Source organism: Otolemur garnettii, unplaced genomic scaffold (genome assembly GCF_000181295.1).
Source record: "Otolemur garnettii isolate 467f Iridium unplaced genomic scaffold, OtoGar3 scaffold00259, whole genome shotgun sequence".
Taxonomy (NCBI): domain Eukaryota; kingdom Metazoa; phylum Chordata; class Mammalia; order Primates; family Galagidae; genus Otolemur; species Otolemur garnettii.
The window spans coordinates 652,870-660,301 of record NW_003852654.1 but is presented as its reverse complement, the minus strand read 5'-3'; the positions used below and the strand labels follow the sequence as shown (position 1 = coordinate 660,301).

Genomic DNA, 7,432 nt, shown 5'->3' with positions numbered 1-7,432 from the left:
TGTACATGAAAGAGAAAATACCCTAAGAACATGATGTCTTCCTTGGCTTCCTCCTCTAATGTATGCCTTGTACACTTAACCACATACATATATTTATCATAAGGAAAGACTCTAAAAGGAAAGCCTTTCTAGATAATGAATCTTTGCTGTTTTGAGAAGAGTTAGGCTGCATTTTGGATATGTGTATTCAAATTTTTCAAGTACTCACCATTATTCATGTTGTTGCTTCCCTTTGGGTAAATACATCTTTATTGTCTTTTTGTTTTCAGAAGTTTGACTATTATGTGCCTAAGTGTGTTTCTCTTTGTATTTATGTTGATTGGTTCTGAGCTCAAGGAGAACATGGGGCTCACTTCATGGGTTTCCTTCTCTGACAGTTCTATCATCTTCCTAAAAAGACATGTCACATGTATGGTCCAGTTTTACAGTTGCTTCTAGTGGGAGGGTAAGCTTGGTTTTTCTCATGGCTATAAAAAGAAGTCCTTTAAGATTGCTTTTCCCAGGGGCTGTGGTGGGCCGGGGCTTGGGGGTGGGGGGGTGGGCTCTGACCTTGGGGCTCCCCACACCCCACCCCCACACCCCGCGCCTTCGAGCTGCTGGGGAGGCTCCATCCCCCGCCGTGCTCACAGAGATGGAGCCCAGTGCCCGTGGTTCTCCCCACTGTTCTGGGCTTCATGGCCTGCTGCATTCTCTGGGGGCACCCCGCTTCGCCTTCTCTGTACACGTGTCCCCCACTGGCCTTCCCCCTCGCCCTTTGCCTGGGTTCTTCAGCCACCCAACCTCGGTACCTCCCGCTCGTCCTGTCCTCTTATGTCGGTTTTGTTCTTTTCCTTGGCCTCCTATTGTCGGTTTCTCTTGTGTTGGTTTCTCTTGATTTCTATGACCCTCACCATTAGCCCTTATCTATTCAATCCTGACTTTTCAGTCATTGTCTGACTCAACCTGTCCCTGCTCTTTCTGTCACTATTGATGTGATATGGTGAACTGGGTTACTTAAAAAGAGAAGTAAAGTTCCCTATGATACCTACCCTATTTAAGATAGAACCTCAGCCTTTTCCTTATTCCATTGTTGCCTTGGACTAAGATGAGTGAAAGAAGATTCCTCAGTAGCAGTTTTTATCCATTTTGCTTGCATTTGTTGGCTTGGACAAGTTAAGGAGCTCAAGCTAGGTACAATGGTGTGTATTCCTTGTATTGTCATTCCAGTTCTACAAAAAATTCCTGGAGCCATACATATACCCTTTGATTTCCCCTTTTGTTAGTCGTATATGGCCTAGAAAAACTGTACAAGAACTCAACGATAAAAATAAAGGCAAAGTAGACTGTAAGGGTGGAGAGATAAATGGATTACCAACAAGAGGATCAACAGAAATCTCTGATAAAAAAGACAGACTAAAGTGATTTTCCCAAAGGATCTCATTTTTAAAATGGACCTTCTTTGTAATTGTAAAGCACCTTTTTGGTAATCGTCTCTGACCATTTTCACTGAGACCAGAGTTCTACATAGATAGATTTGGTATTTACCTGATACAAATCAGGGAAATAACATGGTATCAATATTTGAAATGTAGTTAGTTATATTTAATGACCTCATTCCTGAGTTGCTTTTTCAATATGTAGCATTCATTTATTTCTATTATTGCTGTTTTAATAATATGAATGAATAGAAGATCTGTGCCAGTAAAAAAAAAAAAAAAACATTGCTTTTCACACCTCTTGGGGGCTGTTCACCATTATAGGCCCCACTTTACCTAACAAATGCAAACAGTATAACCTAATTCTTTGTACCCTCAATGAATCCCAAACAATAAAAAAAAATCGCTTTTCAGCACAAGTACATTGGATAGTACATTTGATGTACTTACTTTCAGTTTTTAGTTTTACCATGTATGAAGTACTTAAAACTACTATCAATTTCTATATGTTTGTGTGGTGATGGTGGTTATAGGGGGAAGAAATATAGTTACACCTAAACTAATGGAAAAAAAGTGGAAAAGCCTTTGGCAGAAATGGATTTCTATACCTCTGCAACTTTCAGAAACTGTGCCAATTTGCTTGTTATTCCAAGGAACTTGGTGTAAAGATCCAAACTTTCCTTGCATTGGTTCTTCCTCATGTCAAAATATTTGCCTAAAAATAGAAAAAAATAACCATGAAGGAGGTAATAACTTAGTCATTTTGAAGTTTCACTTCATTCTGATTATCACATTTGAATCTGATAATAGATATGATTTAACCTGTTCCAAGCTATTATAGTTTTAATAAAATTATTTTATTTTTAATAATAAGAAATAGTACTGCTCAATCCCTATAATCAACAAATTTTTATGGTGTAACTACTGTTTACCAAACAATGCTGCTGGGAATGTAAATAGAATTTAATAATATACATGATAGTCTAGATTTTAATTTCTACAACATCTAGTCTATATACAGTTTTTTGAAGGAAGTGGCTATATTATTACCCTCTGGTAACACTATAAATGTACTAGGGATTTCTTCAGTATAAAGAAAATCTCAGCCAGGCGTAGTGGCCCATGCCTATAATCCTAGCACTCTGGGAGGCCAAGGCAGGTGGATTGTCTGAGCTCAGGAGTTCAAGACCAGCCTGAGCAAGAATGAGACCCCCATCTCTAAAAAAATTAGCCATGCGATGCGACAGATGCCTATAGTTCTAGCTACTTGGGAGGCTGAGGCAAGAAGATTGCTTGAGCCCAAGAGTTTGAGGTTACTATGAGCTGTGATACCATGGCACTCAACCCCAGGGTGACTGTGTGAAACTCTGATTCAAACAAAAATAAAGAAAGACAGAAAGAAAGAAAATCTCAAATTCTCAATAATACAGTTTAAAGAAACTTTACAATGAAATGATTATTCCTTAGGGCTAAATGATGACAGTAATTTCCTGAATAGCCTAAAAGATACATGTATATAATTAACAATTACTTATCTTATAGGCTTTCTTTCTTGGGAAAGCCAGAACTCTTGCTATTCGGCTTTGCCAGAAATGGGGCTTCATGTATAATGTTTAAGGCTCGGTGCCTGTGGCTCAGGCGGCTAGGGCGCCAGCCATATACACCTAAGGTGGCGGGTTCAAATCCAGCCCGGGCCCGCCAAACAACAATGATGGCTGCAACCAAAAAAAAAAATAGCTGGGCATTGTGGTGGGCACCTGTGGTCCCAGCTACTTGGGAGGTGGAAGCAGGAGACTCGCTTGAGCTCAGGAGTTGGAGGTTGCTGTGAGCCGTGATGCCATGGCACTCTACCCAGGGTGACAGCTTGAGGCTCTGTCTCAAAAAAAAAAAATGTATAATGTTTAAGTATGGCAACTCATGCTGATTCTCTGGTAAATCTCCCAGAAATATCAATTAGAGCCTACTTATATAAAAACTGAAAAGTTCTGTGCCTAATTAGCCAAATAGTTTTTAAACAATAAAGGAATATAATATTTCATTATTTAAAAATATACATGAGCCCACAAAGATCTTCTATTTTGAATGCAAAGCAAATATGAGTCTAAACATAGCAATAAAATATTTTTACAAATAGATTACTTTTACCATTTTATATTTTTAAAAAGTAATGTTTCTTCTTTATCCTACCTAGCAGATTAAGGATGCCTTCATTATAGGCTGCAAAGAGACGAAGAGAATCTTTAAAGAGCAACATAAAAGCAGCATGTATTATACCATTTGTTAGCTCTTCAGGATTTGCCTGGAAATTAAATAGAAGATTAATCAATTACTACCACAGTTTTTAAAAAAATGACTTCTTTTCCCTATCATTAGTAAATGATGCCATTTACTAATATTCTTTAAAAGGACTTATAAAGTTCTTACGTTAAAATTAAGAAGAGCATCAAACTGGATTTGAATAACTGGAAGTGTGTTTAGCAGCTCTTTAGTATTCATAGTTCTCATCATACCATCTGTCCTATAAAAGACAAAAGAAATACATAATCATCAATAATTAAGAGTTGGAGAAGTACTGTGACACCAGCATATTAAAATAAAACTGTTTTAACACACTATAAAGTAGACCACATATCAGTTTCAGGATTTCTTGCCCACAAACTAATATTTACTAACCCTCTCTTGGTTTTTGTGATGTCAGATGCCATCAGTCTATATGCGAGTGACTTTTCATTCAAGTATCTGCTGTATCGTCTGATGAAGGTAGACATAGTGTGGCCTAAAAATGAGATATTGTGATTATATCCAGTTGGACCAATACTAACTTTTTACAATATGTCAATAAATGTGAAGACTTATTCAACAATCACCAGTATACCTCAATGATATCTTTTTTTTTTTGAGACAGAGCCTCAAGCTGTCCCCCTGGGTAGAGTGCGGTGGCATTACAGCTCACAGCAACCTCCAACTCCTGGGCTCAAGCGAGTCTCCTGCCTCCGCCTCCCAAGTAGCTGGGACCACAGGTGCCCGCCACAACACCCGGCTATTATTTGGTTGCAGCCGTCATTGTTGTTTGGCGGGTCCAGGCTGGGGATTTGAACTCGCCACCTTAGGTGTACGTGGCTGGCGGCTTAGCCGGTTGAGCTATAGGTGCCGAGCCACCTCAATGAGGTCTTTAAAGCACAAGTTAGAATGGTCTTTAATAATCATATAGTCTGACATTCCCCAAGATTTTTGTTAAAGATTTTTTACTTCCTCAAAGCCTTCATATCACTCCTTAATATGGTATCGATGGTGATGTTACTGAACAGATGAAATAATTGAATTTTATCAGCTCTTTGGACATTTCCAGTAACTCCATTGTAAAGTCTCAGCATTTTTCTTATTCTCCTCATCCCACTGCACAGTTCTTCTCCACCCTCCCTCCATTCAGCAAATGAGCTTGCCCTGTACTTCATAGACAAAATGGAGGAAAAAGGCCATAGCAGAAACTCAGCTTCTCATTATTGAACTTCCAAACATATGTTGATTCATTTACTCAATTTATTAATTCATTCAACAATCATCAAGTGTCTACTATGAGCCAGGCCATATCTTAGGTGCTAAAAGTTCAGCAGTGAACAAAACAAACAAAAATTCCTAGCCTCATAGGGCTTGTATTCCAATTGGGAATGATAGACAATTATGCAAAAGAAAAGGAAAGCACAGAGACAGTCAGTGAGAAGTAGAAAGAATAAAACTCAGGCAGAGAAGTGGTTCAAGGGTGGTTTTTGAAGATTTTCAGTATGTTGTATAAGGCCTCACTGAGTAAAGACCTATAGGTCTCATTAATTTATCTGTCTCTAACACATAGCATATTCTGCTATTCTTAGTTAGCACTCACATATGTGTTGTATCAATGAATATAGGGAATATTTGCCTCCATAAATTATATAACACACCAACCACATCCTTTATAATTTAGATTTTTTTTTTTAACTAGGCATGCTTTTCAAGACTTTTCCCTTCTTACCACACAGAAATATTTCCATCAAAGAATCATCATCTTACCTTCCACGACACTTTTATCCAGGAAGTTGTGTAATGTGAACAAAGAGTTTCGAGATGAAAGATGCTGGATAAAACGCTATCAAACAAAAATGAAAAATTCTAAAATTTGCTTCTGTATAAAAAGAGAGTTTATTAATGATTCTGTCATTGTACTTATATTTAACATAATTCTGTAATATACTTTCTATTTTAGGAGCGTTGATTAAATTAAGCACAATCATATCCAACACAAGGATTTGTAGTACTGCCAACTTTTCTCTGTTTATCTACTCCCCAAATAAACAAGGGATTATACATTAAAGCTTATGTGAATAAGCATTTTCTTCCTCTAAGACTTTATATCCAGACATTCCACTCTTTTGAGTAATTCGTAAACTACAGAAAAATACAAAGAATAATATGTTACATCTGTGTACCCCACTACCTAGAAATGACAAGTGCTAACTTTTTGATATGTTTGCCTCAGGTCTATTTTTAAAATAAGAGGAATAAAATATTATAGATAAAGTAAAAATCCCTTCTGCCCCATCCTGAAGATTATTTCTTTGTTTTCCTATCTAGAAGTAACTGGTATCATAATTTTAACGTGCCATCTTTAAAGTATATTTTCCTTATAGTTTCACATGTATTTGTTCTATGGACAAAAATCATGTGTATTTAAAAAATTTAATGTAAATGGTATTGTATACCAAATATCATCCTACAACCTGTTTTTCCTATTAGTATTGTTTTTGAGATTTAGCCTTGTTGGTATATATCCAGTGAATGTTACACAGAATTTAGTTGTATCAGCAATTTCATTTTATCTGTTCCCTACTGATGGAAATTCAGGTGATTTCTAGTTTTCATTATTACAAATATGATGTGAGAAGTAGATTTCATAGGTTACTGGGCTAGACATTTTCAACTTTGTAAAATGTGTCTTAATGTTTTCCTCTTTACAGTGATAAACTGCTGCAGCTAATAATTTACATGTCATCCACAGGGTATGTGAGGTCTCATTTCTTCAAAGTTCTCCCAACTTTTCATACTGTCATAAATTTAATATATCCCTAATATAAGCATGTTCTCAGATAGCTATCGGGCATTCTGTTTTCCTTTTCTTTGAACTCTCTCTTCATTTCTTTTGCTCATTCATCCATTGTATAGCCCTTTTCTTAGTAATTATGTATTCTGAATATTAACTTTTGGTCTGCAATACAGTTAATATACACTGCAAATATCTTCTTTCAACTATGGTGTCTTTACTACCTGAATGTCATAAACATATTCTCCTACATTTTCTTTAATTTTAAAATTTAGTTTTTCACATTTAGATATTTGATATGTGAAGTATTTTTGTATATGGAATAAGATAAAGATCTCATTCTATTTTTTTTCCTATAGAGATGCCATTTGTGCCAACAGGCTTTATTTTAAATTATTTCCCCCATACTTTCCCTTACATGTTTTTAGATACGTCAAGCTCCCATATAAGTATAGTTTTATTTATGAGCCCTCTATTATGTATCCCTCATCAAGCTCCCATATAAGTATAGTTTTATTTCTGAGCCCTCTATTATGTATCCTTCCTATATATGTTGTATTTTTAGCAATACTATACTATAGAATTACTGCTTTTTTTTTTTATTTGTTTGTTTGTTTTTTGAGATAGAGTCTCAAGCTGTTGCCCTGGGTAGAATGCCATGGAGTCGCAGCTCACAGCAACCTCAAACTCGGGCTAACGCGATTCTTGTGCCTCAGCCTCCCACGTAGCTGGGATCACAGGTGTCTGCCACAATGCCCGGCTATTTTTTCGTTGTTGCAGTTGTCATTGTTTTAGCTGGCCCGGGCCAGATTTGAACCTTCCAGCCTTGGTACATGTGGCCAGTGCCCAACCCACTGAGCTATGGGTGCCACCAGAATTACTGTTGTTTTATGATAACTTTTAAAATTCAAACAATTTCTAAACCCTATTTTTTTTTTTTTTT

General features: G+C 36.7%; 1 pseudogene; it reads left to right on the top strand.

Moving 5' to 3' along the window:
* The first annotated feature begins 1,079 nt into the window (after positions 1–1,079).
* Positions 1,080–1,401, top strand: LOC105888294 (annotated as a pseudogene).
* The last annotated feature ends 6,031 nt before the right edge of the window (positions 1,402–7,432 follow it).